Source organism: Tachyglossus aculeatus, chromosome Y2 (assembly GCF_015852505.1).
Source record: "Tachyglossus aculeatus isolate mTacAcu1 chromosome Y2, mTacAcu1.pri, whole genome shotgun sequence".
NCBI classification, from domain to species: domain Eukaryota; kingdom Metazoa; phylum Chordata; class Mammalia; order Monotremata; family Tachyglossidae; genus Tachyglossus; species Tachyglossus aculeatus.
In genome coordinates, this window is record NC_052094.1 from 5,250,409 (window position 1) to 5,275,773 (window position 25,365).

The window sequence follows — 25,365 nt, forward strand, 5'->3', positions numbered from 1 at the left end:
CCATGCTTTATCCACTACACCATGCTGCTTCACAGCATGACAGAAGACAGTCACATTGGCACAGTCCGTGTCCCACATGGGGCTCACAGTCTCAATCCCCATTTTACAGATGAAGTAACTGAAGCCCAGAGAAGGGAAGTGACTTACCCAAGGTCACACAGTACACAAGTGGCAGAGACAGGATTAAAACCCAGTTCCTTCCGTCTCCCAGGCCTATGCTGTATCCACTGGGCAACACTGCTTTCCATTGGATCATCGATCACACAAAGTATTTTCAGCCACATCTGCATGTCTGGATAGTCTTGCTATCAATCCTTGAAAACCAAGTTTTATATAAAACATTTGAGGCTAGCATTTCCTCAAATGTTTGCATTTCAGAAATTGTTTAATAAAGTCATAAGTAAATAGATTCTGCAGCAGCCAATTAACAGCAGCCTACAAGTAATTAAGAGCTCATCTGGAAAGAAAAAAGTCATTCTAGTCTGTGAAAACTCTGCTGCTGCTGCTTCTGCTGCAATTATTATCGTATAGAAGAAGGAATTCTTTGTTAGAAAAAATGAGTAAGTGTGAGAGTTTGAAGTCAAATTTATGAAAACAGAACAACTCTATCCTGGGCAATAAGAACAGTAAATGAAATGATTACTGCTGTCATGCATTCAGGCAAAATATGCATCTTTCTATTATTCTTTTGCCAACTGACATCCTCCATAATTCCTTTGAGGCAAAATATTTGGTGGTTAGAGGACTGTGGCCAGATGCTAATCTTGCTGTTTACTACTCAAGGAGGCTGCTATGTTTTCCCTGTTCTGTAGAACAATAGAATATAAGGAAGCACTCAGTATTCAGTAGTCAAAATAATGAGTAGCTAACACAGAAAAATCTACCTTCTTTAAGGTGTTCCTTTTGACCTTCTATAAACATTCGTCGAGATGGGGGTTTTAAATCCAAGTGTTGAACACTTGCACTCTTCACCTGGCTTCAAGATAGATTGATGGGGATTGGAAACGCCCTGGTCGAGTTTAGTATTTTCATTTTAGTTCTACACGGTCACATCCCTCGAGGAAGGAGCTCTGGTAGGTAAATACTGGAGAAAAGGGAATTCAATAGAGCCATCTGTGTCTGTAACAAATCAAATGCAACAGCACCCTCCACTGTTCATTAAAAGGAACAGGTCCTGCTTTCATCATTTCTACCTGTAAGATGACAGTCCATGTCGAAAAGATCTTTCTAATCACAGCAGACTACTTGGCTTTGGGACTCACGTGCATTGTGTCAGACTGTAACACAATGTAAGTAACAGGAAGGGGATCATTTATTTGAAAAATATTGAGGCTGACAAAAAAGCTAAAGCCTGATTAAAAGTGAACCCTTAAATCAACTCAAGTGAATATTTTATTATATCATTCCAAAGAATATAAAGCCCTGAAAATGCTTATTTCTTTCTCTAAACTGCCATTAGAATAGGTTGTGACAGGAAAACAAAATGAAAGTCAGATACAGCTCTGTGGAGAACCCCTACTAAGTTGAGGCAGCATAAGCTATTGTAAAGAGCACGGGCCTGGAAGTTAGAGGAACTGTGTTCTAATCTCAGCTCTGCCATTTCTATACTGTGTGAAATCGGGCAAATTACTTAAATTCTCTGTGCCTCAGTTTCCTCATCTGCCAAATGGGGATTCATACTTGTTCTCCCTCTGACTTAGACTGTGAGCCTAACGTAGGGCCTAATTATTTTGCATCTACCCCGGTACTTAGTACAGTGCTAGATACACACTATGCATTTAGCAAATACACAATTATTGTTGTTATTATTATTAGTTGGGTCTGAGTGCTCCCAAAGATCATATATTAACTCATTTATAGACCATAAACTATTGTGTAGTAGTATTAGTAGTATTTACGTGGAAAGCACTGTACTAAGTGCTGGGAAAGACTATGCAGGAGGGAATTAGATAATGGCCCCTGTCCCTTGAGGCTCTAATTATGGATTTCAGCTTTCCTTTGGATTCAGTGATAAATCCAAGGCCTTGGTATCAATCAATCAATGAGCGCTTACTGTGCTTATATTAAGCGCTTACTATGTGCCAAGCACTGTTCTAAGTAATCAGGTTGTCCCACGTGGGGCTCACAGTCTTCATCCCCGTTTTACAGATGGGGGAACTGAGGCCCAGAGATGTTAAGTGTCTGCCAGATCAGGATGGAATCATCTTAGGAGCAGGGTAACTTTTCAGGATAGCCGAGACATTTTGGGGGTTGCTAAATCGGGTCTGCTGGTGTTGTCAGTTGTCTTTTAAGTAGATGTAGGTGTGAACAGGTTCTGATCTCTGTCCCTGGATCTATCTTGTATATATGTTTGTACATATTTATTACTCTATTTTACTTGTACATATCTATTCTATTTTATTTTGTTAGTATGTTTGGTTTTGTCTCCCCCTTTTAGACTGTGAGCCCACTGTTGGGTAGGGACTGTCTCTATATGTTGCCAATTTGTACTTCCCAAGCGCTTAGTACAGTGCCCTGCACACAGTAAGCACTCAATAAATACGATTGATGATGATGATGATCTTGCAACAAAGAGCGTGTCTGTTGTGCCCCTCTGTGGTATGAAGCCATAGTACAATCGTGACCGCCCTTGGTTGCTGGTGGCTCTTGGTTAGACCGTGGAGGAGGACTCTGGCTAGGTTTTTTTGGCCCCTGATGGAGGGCAGTGAGATCCTGTGATCCTCTGCAGTCAGTCTTCTTGAAGATGAAAATAACCGGGGTCTCCCTGAAGCCCCGTAGCTTTTACTAAGCGCCCCGTTTGTTTTAGGAAAAGCCTCCAGCGCTTGGAACAGTGCTTCACACACAGTAACAAATGCCATCCTTATTAAGGGGTATCTAATCAGAAGAGTGCCCCTTTGGGGATAGATTTAAGAATATCTATTCAGAAGAGTACCCCTTTGGTAGATTTAGGGGTATCTACTCAGAAGAGTGCCCCTTTGGTAGATTTAGAGGTATCTAAAGAAGCAGCGTGGCTCAGTGGAAAGAGCCCGGGCTTTGGAGTCAGGGGTCATGGGTTCAAATCCCAGCTGTGTGACTTTGGGCAAGTCACAACTTCTGGGCCTCAGTTCCCTCATCTGTAAAATGGGGATTAAGACTGTGAGCCCCCTGTGGGACAACCTGATCACCTTGTAACCTCCCCAGCGCTTAGAACAGTGCTTTGCACATAGTAAGCGCTTAATAAATGCCATCATTATTATTATTATTATTACTGTGTGCAGAGCACTGTACTAAGTTCCTGAAGAGTACAATGTAATACAGGTGGTGGAAACACTCTCAAATGCTAGTCCAACTCCCAGACACCTGAAGCCAATATTGGATTTTTCTCCAGAGAAAAATGATCTATTAACCATTCATTTTAGATTTCACAGACCCAGAATTATTTCGCTGATTGAGTTTTCCTAAAAGGAACTCAGAAGTGTCCCAAGGTATTGGGATTGTCCAGTGTGACACCTTGACTGTAAAGGGCTGAGTTTTCAGTGGCCTAACCAAAATGTGTCTTTTACAGATGAAACCACCCAGCCACCCTGTCTACTGTTGTAGGAATGTTTTGGTAATGCTGAATTTAGTTAGGTTCATAGAGAGTTATTCCCAGGATAAGGAATCTCTCTGTTAATGAAAAAAAATGAAAAAACTAACTGGAAAACAAGGTCTTTCCAGACTATTTTTCAGAAGCTTGATATCACTTTGCATATATAAACTATTTGTATGGAATCAAAATGGACTCTTTGTAGTGTAGTGAATTGCAGGACATTTAATGTGTGAAGTAATTGCCAGAACCTGGTGTACCTTAGGTAAAGTTAATAGGTGTAAAACTACAATTCCATCCATATTGCTGCTCTAAAAGACTGCCTTATTCATATAGAAATCACACCCCAGTTCAAGGCAAGTTTCATTTGGTACTGTGGGCAAATTAATTCATCCATAACACTTTGGTTGTAGAAAAAAATGCATTTTTACTCTGCGAGATTGATCTAGGAAGACTAACGGCACTTTCCTAGCTAACCTTGCCATGAAGAACCCTTATATTTTTTTACAAAGAAGTCAATTGGTTGTTTTTCTTGGAACCAGAGATGTTATCTTGGATTGTTTCAGTAGATCCAGAACACTGACCAATTCTGCCTCTTAAAACCTCTTAAGTCTTTCACCTCCCACCCAGCCAAATGCGTGAACAGACCAAAACATTAGATTGGTTCGATTCTCCCACGGTGGTAAGCATTTAAGATACTGTATATTACTAATTTTGACCTAAGAGCACTTTCTCTATGTAGAGCACTATATTAAGTGCTTGGAATTCTATGACTAAAACCTTTCTCTTAGTAACGTGTGGGCAATTAAATTAAAACTTGGGTTGGAAGAGGAACAGGACTTCCATTTGGAAATTTAACCTGCTGTGCTAGTGGATGTGATACCCAGAAACCAAATGTGAAACCCATTTTTAAGAATAGACTGTAAGCTCACAGTGGGCAGGGGACATGTCTACCAACTCTTTTATATTGTACTCTCCCAGATGCTTGGTATAGTGCTTGGCACACAGTAAGAACTCAATACATGCAATTGATAGATTACTAAATGTTATTGTTGGCTTTGACCACTGTTCCATCCACACTTGTATTCTGTCTCTGACAGAGTGTAAGCTTCTTATTATTACCAACTCTATTGTATTATAATTTATCATATGCTTTGTACAGTGGCCTGTACTCAGGAAGTGCTTGATAAATACCTGTGATTGATGAGGTTGTTGGTATCGTAGCAGGGCCCTGCAATAGTGGAGAGGAATAAGTGAGGAGAGGACATGGCAATGGGATGTGGCTTTCCCAGTTGACTCCCCTACTGCCAACATGCTTCCCATTCACCAGGACCACGTATGTGACAGACAGGATGTTGGGCCTTGTATATCCATGCTCCAAAATGTAGACCAGCTGATCACTTAAGAACTATTAAATCAGCTCCCTCTGAAACAAATATAGACAGAATGGCTTGAAAGTGCTAAAATGATGATTAAGGATATAAAGTGTTGGGGGGTGGTTGGAAATCAATCAGGGAAAGCTTCCTGGAGGATCTGTGATTTCACAAACACATTGAGAATGGGGAGAATTGTGTTCTGTTGAATTTGAAGGGTGAATAAATTCCAGGACAAGAGAGAGTGTGAGCAAAAGTGGGTGAAGCAAGAGCAAGTCGCAACCAGTAGGTTAGTTTGAAAGGAATGAAGAGTGTGAATTGTGGGGGAGTGGCATCAGGGGGTGGATAACTAGGAGGGAGAAAGCTGATTGAGTTCCTTAAAGCCAATGTTTCAGTAGTTTCTGCATGGTGAGGGTGGAATGGTCAACACTGGAGGCCTTTGAGAAGTAGGGAAATGTGTTCAGGTGATGTTTTAGAAAATTGATCTGGACAACAGAGGTGAGAAAGTGGAAGCCAGGAGATCAGCAAGGATGCTGATGCAGAAGTCGAGGTGGGATATGACAAGTGTGGTGGCAGTTTTGATGAAAAGGAAAGGGTGGATTGGTGTGGAGGAAGAATGAATACAATTGATATGGAGCTTGGAATAAAGGGAGGGGTCAAGGATAAATGCTAAGGTTGTAGACTTGAAAGAAGGAAAGGATAGTGTTTTTGTCAACTATGATGGGAAAGTGAGATGGGGAAATGATCTGAGAGGGAAGATGAGGAATTCAGTTTTGGATATACTAACCTTGAGGTAGCTGATGGAGACATATTCTGAGAGGTAGGATGAAATATGAGATTGCTGAGGAGAAGAAATTAGGAGTAGTGGGGGGAGAGCTCCTCTTGAGAGACATCTGAGATGGATGAGATAGTAGATGTCAGGCTGAGAGGGAACTTGGAAGGTGGGGGGGGGTTTGGGGGAGTTCGAGCCTGATGGTTTTGATTTGAACTAAAGGACAGATCTACATTCTAATTACTCACCTGCAGTTCATTCTTGTGTATGTGTTGAACTGCCAGAGCTTTCTAATTCATGGAACAGTTTGGGATTACTTTTGGGTACATCTGGGGAGAAGTTATGTACTGTAGACTCTAGATCAGATTTCAGGCTTATGAACAACCTTCTGTCTGTCTCTTTCTAATCTGAATGTAAACCTAGTGAGATAGAAACAAATTTATACCATTTTCCTTCAGGGCAACTTTCTGTTCTGGTGATGAAGATGTTCAGCTGCAAGGATGTGAAGGAAAAGAAAGATGAGCTTACCGGGAGTCCTAATGAGATATTTTCAACTGGGCCCCTCCAAGAAGTCTTTCTCTTCCTGATCATGTTGCCCTGTGGAATATTAAATTCCTTGCGGTGAATTAATCACTGCCCAAAAAAGGGCCACTTTGCACAGTAAAATATTCCAACCATCTCCTCACTTCTGGGCAAAGTCCTAAGCTTACTTAGCTGCATCTGTTTCCGACATCCCATGTGTCAAGGAACCTGCATTTCAGTGGAAATGCAGGAACTCACTTTGGCCTCAAGCTTCACGATTACACCCAGTTCTTTGATAATGTCTTGAGGGGAGAGGGTTCTAACCCTGCGTTGTAGAAGGCTTGTGTTGTATGCACACCATTAGAGGCCTCACTGTTGTGCACAATTGTGTCTTCTGATATCATGCCACATTCTGTCCACTGGATGGGCATAGTTGGAAGACTGTTTCTTAATCCCCCAAAAGCATTCTATCCAAAACACATGGGGAAAGGAAGCATAGGGGAAGAGCTGAGTGTATTGTGAAGTACTCACTGAGGATGGACTCGAAGAAGCACCTATTGGACTCCTTTCTATTTATATATCTGCAAATCTTTCTCAAATGATAAAATCATTGGACAGGAACAGGTTCCATAGAAGCCACCCCTCTCCATTTTTAGCGGGGAATAAACCCACACTATCCTAGCTCGTTAAATAGAGAAGCAATGCAGGGTAAGGGATAGTGACTGCCGATCCCAATAATTGATTGTTTTCAGGGTTCTGTCCTAAAGAGAAGCAGCATGGCCCAATGGATAGAGTGCACACCTGGGAATCAGAAGGATCTGTGTTCTAATCCCTGCTGTGCCTCTTGTCTGCTGTGAGATCTTGGGCAAGTCACATCACTTCTTCATGCCTAGGATACCTCATCTGTGAAATAAGGATTAAGATGGTGAGTCCCATGTAGGACATTAACTGTGTCCAACCTGATTAGCTTGTATTTACTCCAGCACTTAGTGTTTAATAAATACCATTTTAAAAAGAGTTACTTCAAGGCAAGAACTTTGTCTTTTTCTTTTATGATAAATTCCCTTAGCAATTTGTACAGTGCTTTAGGTATAGCAGGAAACCAAATAAACACAGATTACAATGCTGATGATGCTGATTAGCACTAACATGTTCTATTTTTAAAGCTCAATGAAGGCAATTCCAAAATTTTACCTTGGTAATCTACTCCCAGACTCAGTTTCATTCAGATAAAGGTTCTTATTATCTTCTCATTTGTGAGTCATCCTCTTTTCACTCCAGCAGCGTCTTGCTAATTTGCTTTTTCCAGAGCTCACCTGCTCCCACAGATTCATCTATTTCCTCTCTCAACCATCAACAGCTGCATGAGCTGTTCCAAGCCCCTGGTACAGCTGGGGTTTCCCTGGTTCCCTGCTCCAGACCAGGAAAGGCCTTGAACAAGCCATACCAGACCTTATGAACTTTTAGAACAGTGGGAAGGTCATCAGCTGTTACTTCAGTGACTGTTGCATGAAGCTTTTCATGTTTGTCATCATCTTTGTATCTCCATTCATTCCCTCCTCCCCCAAGTTCTTAAACTGTGAGCCTCTTGAGACCAGGGATTTAGGCTGTAGCTTATCTATAAATTACTTTGCCAGTACTTAGTACAGTGATTAGCACTAAAGCACCACCATGACTACTAGTACTGCTTTCCTAAGTAATCCTAAATAGACTCAGGTCTCTGCCTGTCTGTATCTAGCAACCTAGAGGAGAAAAATTGTCTCTCCATCCAACTCTCTTACTCTCCAGAAATGACCTGGCTGGGTTTTTGCTGTGTTCTGCCAGCATGGGGGCTTTTGATCTTCTGTTCTCCTGGAAATGAGATAACCAGCTACACAGAGAAAGAATCATCACTCAGTACAGTTAGCAGCCCCATTCACGGTGCCCACCACACTTCTAGGTTAGGTTCTGTGGTTATCAATCAGTAAATCAGGGGCTTTTTGGGGAGTACTTACAGAGCAGTATTCTAAGCAGCTCTGGGAGTATAATACAATAGAGTAGGTAAACAATCAATCAGTCAGTGGTACTTATTAAGTGCTTAATGTGTACAGAGCTCAGTTCTAAGCACTTGGGAAAGTACAATACAATATAGGAACTGTGTACCATTCCCTCATAAAGCCTTCCCCTGCAGCCCATGCTCATAGGGTGGATCAAACCGTGGGCAGAGCACTGTCCTAAACATTTGGAAAAATGCAACGAAACAGAGTTGGAAGATATGATTGCTGCCCACTGTCTATAGGGTGGAGGAAGAGCTTTACTCTGGAGTTGACATTAGGTAGTTGGCATAGATGTGGGCTGAAGGAGGGTGGTAGACAGCTTGGAAGGATGGAGGTAACTGAATTCCTTGGGAAAAGATATGTTCATACTGCATTACATATCCACAACAAGACAAAAGGACAAGCAGCTCTGTAAAATTGCTCCTCAGTGGCTGCTCTGATCAGCAACAATTCAGGCAATTTGAAAGGCTCTTCAATCAATCAATCAATCATATTTATTGAGTGCTTACTGTGTGCAGAGCACTGTACTAAGTGCTTGGGAAGTTCAAGTTGGCAACATATAGAGACGGTCCCTACCCAACAGTGGGCTCACAGTCTAGGAGGGGGAGACAGAGAACAAAACAAAACATATTAACAAAATAAAATAAATAGAATAGATATTTACAAGTAAAATAAATAAATAAAGAGTAATAAATACGTACAAATATATACATATATAGGTGCTGTGGGGAAGGGAAGGAGGTAAGGCGGGGGGATGGAGGGGGGAGCAGGGGAGGAGGAACAAGGGGGCTCAGTCTGGGAAGACCTCCTGGAGGAGGTGAGCTCTCAGTAGGGCCTTGAATGGAGGAAGAGAGCTAACTTGGCAGATGTGGGGAGGGAGGGCATTCCAGGCCAGGGGGATGACGTGGGCCGGGGGTCGATGGCGGGACAGGTGAGAACGAGCCACGGTGAGGAGATTAGCAGCAGAGGAGCGGAGGGTGTGGGCTGGGCTGTAGAAGGAGAGAAGGGAGGTGACGTAGGAGGGGGCGAGGTGATGGAGAGCCTTGAAGCCGAGGGTGAGGAGTTTCTGCCTGATGCATAGGTTGATTGGTAGCCACTGGAGATTTTTGAGGAAGGGAGTAACATGCCCAGAGTGTTTTCTGGGCAAAGACAACCCAGGCAGCGGTGTGAAATATGGATTGAAGCGGGGAGAGACAAGAGGATGGGAGATTAGAGAGGAGGCTGATACAGTAGTCCAGACGAGATAGGATGAGAGCTTGAATGAGCAGGGTAGCAGTTTGGATGGAGAGGAAAGGGCAGATCTTGGCAATGTTGTGGAGCTGAGACCGGCAGGTTTTGGTGACAGCTTGGATGTGAGGAGTGAACGAGAGAGCAGAGTCGAGGATGACACCAAGGTTGCGGGCTTGTGACATGGGAAGGATGGTAGTGCTGTCATCAGTGATGGGAAAGTCAGGGAGAGGGCAGGGTTTGGGAGGGAAGACAAGGAGTTCAGTCTTGGACATGTTGAGTTTTCACTTCCATAGGGATGGAGACTCTTTATATAGGAGGATTTGCCAAGATAGAAACATTAGACTGAGAGCCTCCTGTGGGACAGGGACTGTGTCTGACCTGCTTACCCAGCACTTAGTACAGCTCTTGGCACAGAGTCAGCACTTAACAAATCCAGCAATTATTATCAGAAACTCAGAGTGCTCTCAGAGGTTCTCTGGACTGCAGCAGATGCTATCCGAGAATGTCAAGTTCTCTCTTCCTACATAGAAGAAATGCTGTTTAGGCTTCTTTATACCCATAGAAGAGCTGATTGCACCATGGTAAGTGAGGAACGGTTTAGAGGAATTTATTTGGAAAAAAGTTGCAAGGTTTCCAGATCTTTAATATATCTATAAATCCCGATTGGAAAATGTTTCTTGGAAATGAGAAAGCCAAATGCCAGATTATTTATCTCCATTGATTTATAACACAGGAGCCTGTATTTGTTGGTATTTATTGTAAAAACTTTTATGTTTGCAATACACTTATTCTAAAAACTCCATTACTCTGAATTTTCGGATGTCTGTGTTTAGCATAGAGCTGAAAAATCTGCATGTTATGAATCCCCATCCAAAGAGGACAGAGAAACTAGAAATGATTCATTCATTCATTCATTCATTCATTCATTCATTCATTCATTCATTCATTCAGTTGTTTTTATTGAGTGCTTACTGTGTGCAGAGAACTTACTAAGTGCTTGGGAGAGTACAACACAACAATAAACAGACCCGTTTCCTTTCCACAGTGAGCTGATAAATTATACCATGACACGGGACTGTACATAAATGCAAGGTGTAAGCGGTGGGATACTTAATAATAATAAGAAGAAGAATAAGAAGAAGAATAACAATAACAATAACAATAATAATTGTGGTATTTGTTATATACTCTCTAAGTGCCAAACATTCTGTTAAGTGTCAGGGTAGATACAAGGTAATCAGGTAGAACAGAGTCCCTTCCCAACATAGAACTCATAGTCAAAGGGGGAGAGAAAACAGGTACTGAAATCTTATTTTATAGATGTGGAAACTGAGGCACAGAATAAGTGCCTTGCCTGAGGTCACTCACATAGCAGGTGACAGGTGACTGGAAGAGCCAAGATTAGAACCCTAGTCCTCTGAATCCCTGATCCATGCTCTTTCTACCTGGCCATGCTACACCTCTAACATGTCACAGCTGTGGGGCCTCCTACTTCATGTCTACCAACTCTGTAATATTGTTATAATGTACTCTCCCAAGTGCATAATACAGTGCTCTACATAAAGTGCTTAATAAATATGATTAATTGATTGCTTATAAAAACTCATCATTATGGGGCGGGGTGGAGGACTGGAAGCGAGGCCCCAGGCCCTTCCTGCATGTGGCTGCCCTGAGCTGGGCCCTCCCCTGCCATGCCCGTGGCCGAAATTGTGGAGCAGCGGATCGGACCAGCTCCCTGAGTTCAAGCAGCTGGAGCGGGTCGGGCTGTTTATCCGCAAAGAGATCAAGGCTATAATTAAGAAAGTTTCAGCTCTAGAATACAAAATACAAAGAAGAGCTCTTTCAAAGAGGACTTTATCAGTTATATTCAGTATGAAATTAATCTTCTGGAACTAATCAAGAAGAGAAGAGCGTGTACTGGCTATTCATTTAAAAAGGAAGAAATAGGGTATTCCATTATACGCCAAATTACAGGGCATGTTCAAACGCGCCACAGTGAAGTGGCAGGATGACATTCAGCTTTGGCTTTTTCACGTGGCCTTTTGCAAGAAGTGGAATATGAAAACCCAGCTCAGCAAGCTGTTCTCTGTTGGCTATTCACCTGAACAAACCAGCTTTGTGGATTATGGCAGCTAAGTGGGAAATGGAGGATTGCCTGTCTTCCAAAAGTGCCCGGCACTTGTTTCTCTGTGCTTTGTGTTTTCATCCCGTGTCTCCCAAACTTTACCAAGAATGTATTAGGATGGAGCTCATGCATGCTGAGTGGCAGAGGAAGGAAAAGCAAATGTTTGAACAAGCCAATATGACTTTGGGGCAGTTCACTTTTCCTGAGGAGCTCTTTAAGGGAATACTGGCACAAGTCATCTTTCATGAAGCAGTGAAGAAAATTAAAGGGGCTGAATTCCACCTTTCCCTACTTTCAATTGCAAAACTATTTGACTTTACCCAAGATCTACAAAAAGAAATTTATGAACACTTACAGAATCTGCATGCAGATGGCCCACTCACCTGGGACTTTGTGGCCAGGAAAGAGCTAGAGGTGAAGCCCGAGCCATCTGCAGAACCTGTGCCCAAAATGGCAAAAGTAGGCGAGGTAGGGCAGGAGGAGCGGTGCCGTTCAGTATTCGAGGAGACAGTGAACAACAGGGGCCATGTGAAAATGTTTTGTCAGCTTCTGCCTAGAGAGATCAAATAGGAAAACAAATAGCAAAGACCTCATAGAGAAGAGGCTGGAAAGGATCATGACATCATTTAGAAGGGCCCATTAGGAGAAGCTGTTGCCCAAGTCTTTGTACAAGCAGTGGCTGGAATTGTTGCTGGAGCAGAACTTCTCCCAGATGGCAATGGATGTGCCCCTGGCTGTTACCGAACTCTACCGAGAATCAGTGGACATGTGGCAGTTGAGACTACAGTTGCTGATCCAGTTGAAGAACGGTGACATCGCCAAGAATTTTGAGGAAGCGTTTCTCAAACTGCCAGCCACGGACTGCTTGCCAATATGGATCTTGTGGGTGGAGTGGAGTGAGGGTGCAACCAGCAAGGAAGACACGGAGGCTCTCTTCAAGAAAGCTCTCCTTAGTCCTGCATCTGCCATCTCGGTGACAATGAAGGAGAAATACCTTGACTGGGCCTACTGGATTGGGGGGATAAAAAAAAATCCAAGAAAGTTTTCATCAGTCTGCATGAGAACCACCCACTGTAGATAAACTTCCTGCTGTCGATCAACTTCTTCAGGAAGATGATCCAGTTTGAAAAGGAACAAGAAGTCTGTAAAATGGTGAACTTGAGAGAATATTATGAGCGGGCCTTGAGGGAGTTTGGTTCTTTGGAGTCTGATCTCTAGATTCCTTTCATCCTGGACCTATTCCTTTCCAGCTCTCTACTCCTCCTCGCCCTAACTGTAACATGGCTGTCTCCATACGACAGGGTCTCTTCTGCTGCTCTCTGCAGTGCAGGCCTTTTCTTCTCCCACTCCCCCAGACTCATCGGAAAGGAGGAGGTGTCGGTTTCCTTCTCGCCCCCCAATGTCGCTTTCGCACTATCCCTCCTCCCCCTTCCCTTTCCTTCCCTTCCTTTGAAGCCCACATTTTTCACCTCTACCACCCCCTCCAGATTCTTGTAGCCGTCATCTACTGCCCTCCCGGCCCCACTTCCAACTTCTTTAAAGACTTTGACCCCTTCCTCACCTTCCTTCTCTCCTTCTCTGTGCCCACTCTGATCCTCGGAGACTTCACTATCCACATGGATATCCCTAACGACTCCTCTGCCACCCGCCTTCTATCTCTCCTTGACGCTGCCAACCTCTTCCTCCACCCCACCTCACCCACTACCAACTTGGTCATACCCTCGACCTCATCATCTCCTACCGCTGCACTGTGTCCACCTTCACCAACTCTGTAATCCCTCTCTCTGATCATAATCTTCTCACCTGCCTCCTCACTCACACTCCTTTCCCCTGTAAATCCATATTACTCCCTCACAGAGATCTCCGCTTTCTGGACCCCACCCATCTTTCGGAGCGCCTCACACCCCACCTCGCCGCCCTCTCCTCTCTACCCAGTCTTGATGATCAGATTACTGCTCTCAAATCTACCCTTTCTACTCAGCTAGACTCACTCGCTCCCCTTTCCCTTCGCCACTCACGCACCACTAACCCACAGCCCTGGATCACTGCCACTGTCCGCCTCCTTCGCTCTTATGCTCGAGCTGCTGAACGCTGCTGGCGAAAGTCTAAACACCATGCCAACCTCGTTCACTTCAAGTTTATCCGTTCCTGCCCTAAATCAGCCCTCTCCTCTGCCAGACAAAACTAATTTCTCCTCCCTTATTGACACCCATGCCCATCACCCCCGCCAGCTCTTCCATAAATTCAACTCCCTTCTCAGGCCCCCAGTTCCTCCCCCTCCACCTTCCCTCACCCCCAACGATCTGGCCTCCTACTTCATTAACAAAATTAAATCCATCAGGTCCGACCTCCCCAAAGTCTCTTCCCCCCTTTCTCCAACCCCCTGGCTCTCAACACTCTCGGCTACTCTCCCATCCTTCCCAGCGGTATCCTCAGAGGAACTCTCCTCCCTCCTCTCAAGTGCTACTCCGGCCACCTGTGCTTCTGACCCCATTCCCTTTCATCTCATGAAATCTCTTGCTCCATCCCTTCTCCCCTCCTTAACTTCCATCTTCAACCGCTCACTCTCCACTGGTTCCTTCCCCTCTGCCTTCAAACATGCCCATGTCTCTCCCATCCTAAAAAAACCCTCTCTTAACCCCACCTCACCTTCTAGTTATCGTCCCATATCCCTCCTACCATTCCTTTCCAAACTCCTTGAATGAGTTGTCTACACGCGCTGCCTAGAATTCCTCAACAACAACTCCCTCCTCGACCCCCTCCAGTCTGGCTTCCGTCCCCTTCATTTCATGGAAACTGCCCTCTCAAAGGTCACCAATGACCTCCTGCTTGCCAAATCCAATGGCTCATACTCTGTTCTAATCCTCCTCGACCTTTCAGCTGCCTTCGACACTGTGGACCACCCCCTTCTCCTCAACACCCTATCTGACCTTGGATTCATAGACTCTGTCCTCTCCTGGTTCTCCTCTTATCCCTCCGGTCGTTCATTCTCAGTCTCTTTTGCAGGCTCCTCCTCCTCCTCCCATCCTCTTACTGTGGGGGTTCCCCAAGGTTCAGTGCTTGGTCCCCTTCTGTTCTCAAGCTACACGCACTCCCTTGGTGACCTCATTCGCTCCCTCAGCTTCAACTATCATCTCTACGCTGATGACACCCAGATCTACATCTCTGCCCCTGCTCTCTCCCCCGTCTCCAGGCTCGCATCTCCTCCTGCCTTCAGGACATCTCCATCTGGATGTCTGCCCACCACCTAAAGCTCAACATGTCGAAGACTGAACTCCTTGTCTTCCCTCCCAAACCTTGTTCTCTCCCTGGCTTTCCCATCTCTGTTGACGGCACTACCATCCTTCCCGTCTCACAAGCCCGCAACCTTGGTGTCATCCTCGACTCCACTCTCTCATTCACCCCTCACATCCAAGCTGTCACCAAAACCTGCCGGTCTCAGCCCCGCAACATTGCCAAGATCCGCCCTTTCCTCTCCATCCAAACTGCTACCCTGCTCATTCAAGCTCTCATCCTATCCCGTCTGTACTACTGCACCAGCCTTCTCTCTGATCTCCCATCCTCGTGTCTCTCTCCACTTCAATCCATACTTCATGCTGCTGCCCGGATTATCTTTGTCCAGAAACGCTCTGGGCATATTACTCCCCTCCTCAAAAATCTCCAGTGGCTACCAATCAATCTGCACATCAGGCAGAAACTTCTCACCCTGGGCTTCAAGGCTCTCCATTACCTCGCCCCCTCCTACCTCATCTCCCTTCTCTCCTTCTACAGCCCAGCCCGCACCCTCCGCTCCTCCGCCGCTAATCTCCTCACCGTACCTCATTCTCGCCTGTCCCGCCATCGACCCCCGGCCCATGTCATCCCCCGGGCCTGGAATGCCCTCCCTCTGCCCATCTGCCAAGCTAGCTCTCTTCCTCCCTTCAAGGCCCTGCTGAGAGCTCACCTCCTCCAGGAGGTTTTCCCAGACTGAGCCCCTTCCTTCCTCTCCCCCTCATCCCCCTCTCCATCCCCCCCATTTTACCTCCTTCCCTTCCCCACAGCACCTGTATATATGTATATATGTTTGTACATATTTATTACTCTATTTATTTATTTATTTATTTTGCTTGTACATATCTACCCTATTTATTTTATTTTATTAGTATGTTTGGTTTTGTTCTCTGTCTCCCCCTTTTAGACTGTGAGCCCACTGTTGGGTAGGGACTGTCTCTATATGTTGCCAATTTGTACTTCCCAAGCGCTTGGTACAGTGCTCTGCACATAGTAAGAACTCAATAAATACGATTGATGATGATGATGATGATGATCTCTAGCTAGACTACATTAAAGAAGAGTCGACCCACCCGCAGGACAAACTAGAGAACTGTGGTTAGATCCACTGGAGAGCTATGAAGATGCTGAAGGGGGCGCTGGTGGAGGAGTTTGTAGCCAAGACATTTTGCTGCAGATTGGTCTCTTGTAAAAGGGTGAAATGAGAACCGGCAAACTTGAGCATTATTTATGTGAACGTGATGAGCACAATTACAGCCTGTGTTAATCTAGAGGCGAGGTTTGCCGGCTTGTTTATTATTCTCAAACAGACAAATATTTAAACCAAGAAATACTAAGTCGTGCTATTCCTAATTGGTAGGTCCACTCAGCCCTGGGGTACAGCGTTCAATGCTGAGCAGAGACCTATTTGGGAAAGGGCCGTAATTCCATATGGAGGAAAGATTCGTTCAATCATATTTATTGAGTGCTTACTGTGTGCAGAGCATTGTACTAAGCACTTGGGAAGTACAAGTAAGATAAAACTCTTACTCAAAAATCGGTCTTCAGAAAGTGCCCAGAAAATGTGTGTGATAAAGGTCTGAAATCATATGAATCATCAGAGAAGCAGTGTGGCTTAGTGGAAAAGAGCATGGGCTTCGGTGTCAGAGGTCATGGGTTCAAATGCCGACTCCACCAATTGTCAGCTGTGTGACTTTGGGCAAACTTACTTAACTTCTCTGTGCCTGTTACCTCATCTGTAAAATGGGGATTAAGACTGTGAGCCCCCCGTGGGACAACCTGATCGTCTTGTAACCTCTCCAGTGCTTAGAACAGTGCTTTGCACATAGTAAGCACTTAATAAATGCCATCATTATTATTATTATTATCATTAATTTTAATCACCCCATTTATTAAGAGCTTACCATGTGCTAAGCTCTGGGCTTATATATAAGGTTATCAAATCAGACACAGTTTATGTTCCACATAGGGTTAGAAATATATTTTATCATCATTCTACAAATGAGGAAACTAAGATCACAAGGCCTCCAAGAGGCCATCCCTGATTAAACCCTCTTTTTCCCAGCTCCCTCTCCCTTCTGCGTAGTCTGTGCTCTTGGATCTGTGACCTTTGGGCATTTGATAACCACCCACCCACCCCCACCACAATGCTACAGAACTTATCTGCATGTCTTTAAATTGTATATTATAAATCCTTCATGTATATGATGTGTGTCTCCTCCTCTAGATTGTAAACTCGTTTTGGGCAGGGAACATATCTTCTAACTCTGTCATACTCTCCCAAGCACCTAATACAGTGATTTGCACATAGTAAACAATAAATACTGATGATGGTGATGATGGAAGCTCAGAGAGGTTAAGAGACTTGTCTGAAGTCACCCAGCAGGCCAGTGGCAGACTGGATCTCCTGACTCCCATTCCCTGCTCTTTCCATTAAGCCACTGTAGTAACGATGTTTCAATATGCCAATCACCCTGCCAGTATTTTACTCTTACATTCTGAAGCTTCTTCTGGCCTCCCCAGGACACATCCTCACTCAGATGTGTTTCCATTCTGAACTTTATTGATCGAGAGTAGGATGCCAAATGCCTCTGGACCCCAGATAGATTTAGGCTTTGACCCCCAAGTTGTCCAGTGACTGTGTCCAACCTAATTAACTTGTACCTACCCTAGCATATAGGACAATATTTGACACATAGTAAGCACTTAACAAATACAATAAAAAAGTAACTATCAAGTGTAATTCTTTCCAGTCCTTTAACTCTGTGTCCATCTTATTTATAAATAGCTAGAGGAACTGTATTTTGAAAAATTAGTCACAGAAAGTCAATCAGTCATTCATATTTGTTGACCACTTACTGTGTGCATAACACTAGATTAAGCACTTTGGAGAGTACAATATAACAGAGTTGATAGACAAATTTCCTGTCCATAAATAGTGTTCAGTGTACAGGGGAATCATGTGCTTTGACTAAGTAACTGTAGGCATTCAGTTGGCACTCTGAAGGAAGTCAGTAAATGATTGATTCCAATTCATTCTGTTTATCCACAGTTCCTTTTTATTTCTGTAAATAAAAAACACCAGCAATTGTCAATCAAACAGTGGCATTTGTTGAGCACTTACAATATGCAGAGCACTGTATTAAGCACTTGAGAGAGTACAATTAATCAATAAAAAATTATATTTACAATACAACAGAATCAGCAGGTGCATTCCCTGCCCAAAAGAAGCTTACAGTCTACAGTTGTGGAGGGGAAACTCTTCAGATAGAAAGGGGAGACTTACTTAAGAAAACAGAAAATGGTGTTTAATTGTAGAAATGTGGTCAAAGAGAAATACAGTGAGGTGAAGCTCATTATAATAATTCTTTAGATGTAGGAAGGCCATTTCCTCCAAGGTTATTGAAGCAGTTCATTCATCTTTTAGGCATCACTGAACCTCAGCCCCTTGAATGAAAGACCTGAAATGAAAGTTCATTTATTCAACTCATTTTATTTTTTGTTGAATTGAATCACACATGGTTAAACCACCTCAAGGTGCAAAATTAAATACAGGACAATAAATCAATTCAATCACCTTGAATAGAGTAAGTGTGACTATGTACTAAAATGAAAGATGCTTTGCAAGCACAAAGAGAAAGTGGGCCTGAAAGAAGTTGATTGTCTTGACAGAGGAAAAAATGATGGGCAGAGAGCAGACATTTCAACCCACCCAGACTGACCTCAAGTCCATCCTTCACTAACTAAAGCCCAGTCCCTAGACTTTATTTTGACACAAAGTGGTTAATGGAAGAACAAATGTTTTGATAATAAGAATGTGTGGAAGCTAGGCCAGGTCACTATCTCATAATCGAGCATGTATCAAATTGTAGTGATACAAACAGAATCTTTGCTTAGAGTGGGCATCCACAGCTGATTTCCATTAAAACCTTACATCTGGAAAGCTTGATCCATCGCTGATAAGGAGCCCAGATGGCCTGGTTTTACAAGTTTCTAATGAATTTTCTTGAGGTCTCTGCCATTTTTGGTTTGAATTCTTCTTGCCTGGAGGCCATAAACTGGGAAGTTCCCCTTATCTGATGTTGATTCTTCAAAGGATGACTCCCCTTCTTACAAAGGGATATTGGGTCCCAGTTGGAGAGTATGAAAACATGAGCAGTCTAACAGAAATTACAGGGAAAGCTGGAGGCAATACTGGTAGGCTCCCATTGACCAACCCATTCACTGGGGTCCTGAGGAAGGAGTGAACCTTCCCAGGGTCGGGTTACCCCAGCAGGCATTCAGACAGCTGTCTGCCAGACTGCGTTAGTCAGGCTTGATCAGAGAACATCTCTAATTCTCACCTGAGTATTCTTTCCCAGTGTTTAGGACAATGCTCTGCACACAGAAAGCACTTATTACTACTATTACTACTACTTTTCTCCTCCTCTACACTGTGTCACCCCCCTAGACTGTGTCAGCCTCTCTAGACTGTGAGCTTACTGTTGACAGGGAATGTGTCTGTTTATTGTTAGATTGTACTCTTCCAAGTCCTTAGTATGGTGCTTTGCACACAATAAGTGCCCAATAAATATGATTGAATGAATAATGATAATAATAATAATAATAATAATAATGGTATTTGTTAAGTGCTTACTATGTGTCAGGCACTGTACTAAACACTGGGGTGGATACAAGCAAATTGAATTGAACACAGTCCCTGTCCTACATGGTGTGCACTGTCTCAATCCTCATTTTACAGATGAGGTAACTGAGGCACAGAGAAGTGAGTGACTTGCTCAAAGTCACATGGTTAGTGGATTGCTTGGCACGTAGTGTTTAACAAATGTCACAATTATTATTATTATATGCTTATTATGTACCAGGTGCCGTTTGCAGAGCTGGGTAGATACAAGTTAATCAGCCCATATTCAGTCCCCGTACCGATCAATCCTATTTATTGAGCACTTACTGTGAGCAGAGCACTGTCTAAACACTTGGGAGAGTACAACCGAACAGCATTGGTACGCGCGTTCTGGCCCGCGAGTCCCAAAACGGGTCTCACAGAGTAAGTAGGAGGGAGAACAGGTATCGAAATCCCATTTTGTAATCAGTCGGATGTGCAGAACACTGTACTGAGGACTTTGGGAGAGTGAAATTCAACATGTCCCCTGCCCGTAATGAGCTTACACTCTAGAGGGGGAGGCAGACAATATGAATTAATGGGTCATCTAGAATGGATAAGAAGCAGCGTGGCTCAGCGGAAAGAGCCCGGGCTTTGGAGTCAGAGGTCAAGTGTTCAAATCCCAGCTCTGCCACATGTCTGCTGTATGACCTTGGGCCAGTCACTTCACTTCTCTGGGCCTCAGTTCCCTCATCTGTAAAATGGGGAGGAAGATTGTGAGCCCCACAACGTGATCACCTTGTATCCTCCGCAGCACTTAGAACAGTGCTTTGCACATAGTAAGCACTTAATGAATACCATTATTATTATTATTATTATTATATGTCCTTAAGTGATGTGGGGATTGGGGGAGGGGGCAAATATCAAATGCTCCTCTCTATCCCCTCTCCATCCCCCCCACCTTACCTCCTTCCCCTCCGCATAGCACCTGTATATATGTATATGTTTGTGTGTATTTATTACTCTATTTATTTTATTTGTACATATTTATTCTATTTATTTTATTTTGTGAATATGTTTTGTTTTGTTCTCTGTCTCCTCCTTCTAGACTGTGAACCCACTGTTGGGTAGGGACCATCTACCAACTTGTACTTCCCAAGTGCTTAGTACAGTGCTCTGCACAGAGTAAGCGCTCAGTAAATATGATTGAATGAATGAATGAATGGCAGAGCCAGGATTAGAACCCATGACCTTCTAACTCCCAGGCCCATGCTTTCTCCACTGCACCATGAATGCTACTACTATTACTGCTATTACTACTCCTACTCCTACTCCTACTCCTACTCCTACTACTACCTGGAGTAATGTAGATAGATTTGATCATTTTTCAGACCCTTTAACTAGCATGTCCCAGTGTTCCAATGTTATAGAGGGTCACCAGAGAACCAGGGTAAGAGATTGCACTTTCTTGGCATAGTGGATGGAGCATAGGCCTTGGAGTCAGAAAGCTATGGGACCTAATCTCAACTCTGCCACGTGTCTGCTGTGTGAGCTTGGGCAAGTCACTTCACTTCTCTGTTTCTCAGTTACCTCATCCATAAAGTGGCGATTGAGGCTGTGAGTCTCTCATGGGACAGGGACTCTGTCCAACTCAATTTGCTTGCATCTACCCCAGCACTTAATACAGTGCTTGGCACATAGTAAGCACTTAACAAATGCCATCATTACTATTATTATAATTTTCAACTTGCAGCTGAAAACACAGATTTCTTTTAGACCTGCTTCAGTGTTGATCTGCATGATTGCATCAGAGCCTCATTCAGTAAACTGCTCCGTCCAGTGCTGTAAATGGACACCCTAGTGGGCTGAATTTTTTTAATGGTATTTGTTAAGCAGTTGCTATGTGCCAGGCACTGTACTAAGCACTGGGGTAGATACAAGCTAATCACCTTAGACAGAATCCATGTCCCACATGGGGCTCACTGTCCTAATCTCCATTTTACAGTTGAGGTAACTGAGGCAAAGAGAAGTGAAGTGACTTGCCCACGATCATACAGCAGGCAAGTGGTGGAGCTGGGATTAGCATGCCCAGGTCCGTGCTCTGTCCACTATCATGCCATAGTGACTAATAGCATAATAACCACTCCTATTGTCTCCTCTGCCTCGTATGAAAAATTAGACTATTTATATCCATCAGGAAGGGAGAGAGAGTGTGTCTTCTTCTCTGCATGTTGTCTTGGGTGCATGTTACTGGGTGCAGGCATATGTGTCCTTGTTACCATACATGACCCCAAGATGGGCCCCTTTTAGCCCTAACCACATGACTCACAGGACCATGGTTCTAGGGTTGGCAGAGGCTGGACTTCTAGAATAAGGAGATGGGGTCATGAGGTCATTGGTCAAGGGTAGCATCTAGGGCCCAACCTAAGCCATAGCTGCTCCTGGGATATCAATCAATTTGTTGAGCATTTGCTGTGTGCAGAGCACTGTATTAAGCACTGAGGGGTAGATCTCAAAGGGATAGTTCTCACAGGGGACACCCTTGTCTTAAAGACATGTTACTTCAGAATACCAGGCCTCTGGAGATAGCCCCCCTGCAGACTTATTAAATAACCAATCAATCAGTAGTACTTATTGAGCATCTACTGTGAGCAGAACACTGAGCTAAGCACTTGGGAGAGTTCAGTAGAATTTGTAGATGCCATTCGTGGCCTCAAGGATCTTACAATCTAGTGGAGGAGACAGACATTAAAATAAATTAGAGTGGGGAGAGGCAACAGAATATAAAGCAGTGTATGTAGGTGCTTTGGAGGGGTACCCAAGTGCTTAGTGTGAATATGCTGAAGTGGCAGTAGTGGGGAGGTTAGAATTAATTGGAGAAGGTCTCCTTCAGGAAATATGATTGAATAAATGAAATGTGATTTCAATTATAATTCATGTGAGAATTAGGATAGAATAGAGTCAGTTCAATGTGTCAAGAAGGTGTCTTTGGAGAGAGAGCCACAGAGCACAGTGAAGAGTGTGGAAGCTGGATTGTAGAAGGTCAAGAAGGGAAGTGCAGGAGAGGAAACAGAAACAGCAGTTGAATTTAATCCTTTCAAGAAGTTTGGAGTGGAATGGGAAAAGGGCAACAGTTGGAGGTGCACTGGGATCCAGATAACAAAGTGCTCAATAAATACAATTGAATGAATTTCGTTTTTTTAGGAGATGGGAGAGTTGGACATTTTTGAAAGCAGAGGGGAAGGAGCCATCAGAGCGGGAGGCTGAAGATGAACAGAAGTGGGCATGGGTGTTTTTACATGGTGGGAAGGGATGGAGTTGGAGGTGCCAGAGGAGGGGCTTGAAGGCTGACAGGAGTGCCCTGCTGAAGGGACAGGTGAGAAGGATGAGAGAGCATGTCAGGGTGGGAAGGAGGTGGTGAGGTTGGCGAAAAGGCATCTGGGTAAGTCAGATCCACCTGTGGAGCCACTAAGATGTTAAGGTGAACTTGGACAGTCCTGGGAAATGGGCAGGATCATACTATACCAGGAACTGGTACATGCCTGGTCTTGCATTGGTTTTTAATGTGCCTCCAAGAGGCTCATCCCAGGTAGACTGGCAGCGGAATTGCTACCAATGAAAAGCGGCCCTGGCCCAGTAGCAACCCTATTCAGCAATGGGACTGCCCAGTCCATTAGAAGTCACACTTAGGCCTCACTGGGCTGGAGGAATTACCCTCACTTAGACTCCTTCCTGGGAAATCCTCTGAGGCTTCTTCTCTCTATGTGGGTGGAAGAATAACACTGCTGTCTTAGAAATACATTTAGAAGAAATCTTGGCCTTCTAACTGCCCCTGGATCTGTCAAGTAGTTTGTCTAATGATGTTGAAGGCTTGCTTTAAGGGGATCTAATTTTTCACTCATTACCCATTCTTGTTTAATAAATTTCTTACGTTCATTTTATCCAGCCAAAGTCTATAGCCAACTGCTGCCTGGTGCTGGGCTTGCTGTAGGCTTTAGTTACTACTGCTTTTTTTCTCTCATTCTTAAAGTCATAGTTAATTGATAGTGAATTGAGCCACAAAAAGCTATATCACAATGTGCTAGAATACAGAAGGATTTATGAGCCGTTTGCCTTTTTTTTCCTTGAGTTAAAAGCTAACCCCAAACTGAAGCAAGAGCTCTTAAAGTTCAGCAATTAAAAGCAAAAGTCAGTCCCCATGGTGAAAGCTAGTGAAGTCTGGAAGGTATCCTCCAAATTGAAACAGACTGTGTAACTCCCAAATATTATGGATACGATTAGCTCCATTTGATCACTGGTTCTTGTTTCTCCTAATTGTGTTCATTTCTGTGGCTTTTGCACACATTTTGTTTGGTGTCCATTTGGTTAGCAACACAGTATTTGAGATTGAGAAAGCAGTCTCAGAGTTAATAAGGTTTTAGTTTACAATCAAGAAATTAATCTTGTGTCATATGATACATGGTTTTCCTCAGAGGACATTGACAGAAATTTTATAACATTGGAAGCCCCGAGGAAAACAAAGGACTACAAATTATGTTGTGGAAAATGCATTGCCTGCCTTTTCTTGATAGACACAAATCTCTGAAGGATTCTAAGCGTGAAGGGCCATAAACATAAGAAATTAGGATCTTATCTGAAATTTATGCAAACTATCCAAACCACTTGGATTGGGAAATAGGGTTTAAAACTTCCTGTGAACTAGGTACCCACAATATGTCTGTTACTTCCTTGTCCCAAATGAAGGACAATTATGGGAAATAGCCCCCATTTTTAAGAATGATTTGTGCCTTTTTCTCTTGGTCTTGCATGGCAGTGGGTTGTAGAGAGGAGCCAAATAACAAGGCCTCTAAAGGGAATCACTTTTGAATTAGGGTGCTCCTTTTTGGGTGAATTCAGTTCTCTGTAGTGGTATGCCTGTTAGTAGCCCTTTAGCCCAAAGTGGAATGAAGTCCTCTTGTTCTTATTACAGTGGACATGTTGGCAAGCATTCTCCTCTAGAGACCTAGCTTCAGATGGGAAAATGAGGCTGGTGGTCTTGACCCAGTCCCTAATGGGCAGAGATCCACAACACACATGAACACAGACATACCGGAGCAACCCACAGTGCTGTGGACAATTGGCAATCACCAAACAGGAAAGTCCCAGCCCTGAAATAGAAGAGGTGCCATGGGCCAAAGCTTAGCTATGACAACAGAGCTGTGCGTGATACATTGGCACCATCCATGTCTTCGTTTTTCTTGGCTGGGAAGTACAAGTTGGCAAAATATAGAGACGGTTCCTACCCAACAGCGGGCTCACAGTCTAGAAGGGGGAGACAGACAACAAAACAATACATATTAACAAAATAAAATAAATAGAATAAGTAAGTACAAATAAAATACATAAGTAAATAGAGTAATAAATATGTACAAACATATATACATATATACAGGTGCTGTAGGGAGGGGAAGGAGGTAAGGCGGGGGAGATGGGGACCAGGAGAAGGGGATTTAAGTGCTTACTATGGGCCAGTGCTAAGCACTGGGTTAGCTATAGATATAGATAATCAGATTGGTTACAGTCCCTTTCCCACAGGTGGTTCATGATCTTAGTCCTCTGTTTGTTTAAACACCCCAGAGTCAACGAAAAGGTTTCAGGTTTTCTAACCTCCATCACAGTGGGACATGTGAATTTTAGACACATTCATTCATTCAGTCAGTCATATTTTTTGAGCACTTACTGTGTGCAGAGCACTATACTAAGAGCTTTGAAAGTACAATTCAGCAATTCATCTACCTAGTGCAAGGAAGGTTTGGCACACGATCAGGTAGGGTGCCACAGGTCCTGCCAGCTCTGTAGGTAACCACAGGTGACTAGCTCTTGCCCTCAC

At 43.8% G+C, this 25,365-nt stretch overlaps 1 pseudogene; it reads left to right on the forward strand.

The window, feature by feature from the left end:
• Positions 1 to 11,189: 11,189 nt before the first annotated feature.
• LOC119946678 lies at positions 11,190 to 23,487 on the forward strand (annotated as a pseudogene).
• The last annotated feature ends 1,878 nt before the right edge of the window (positions 23,488 to 25,365 follow it).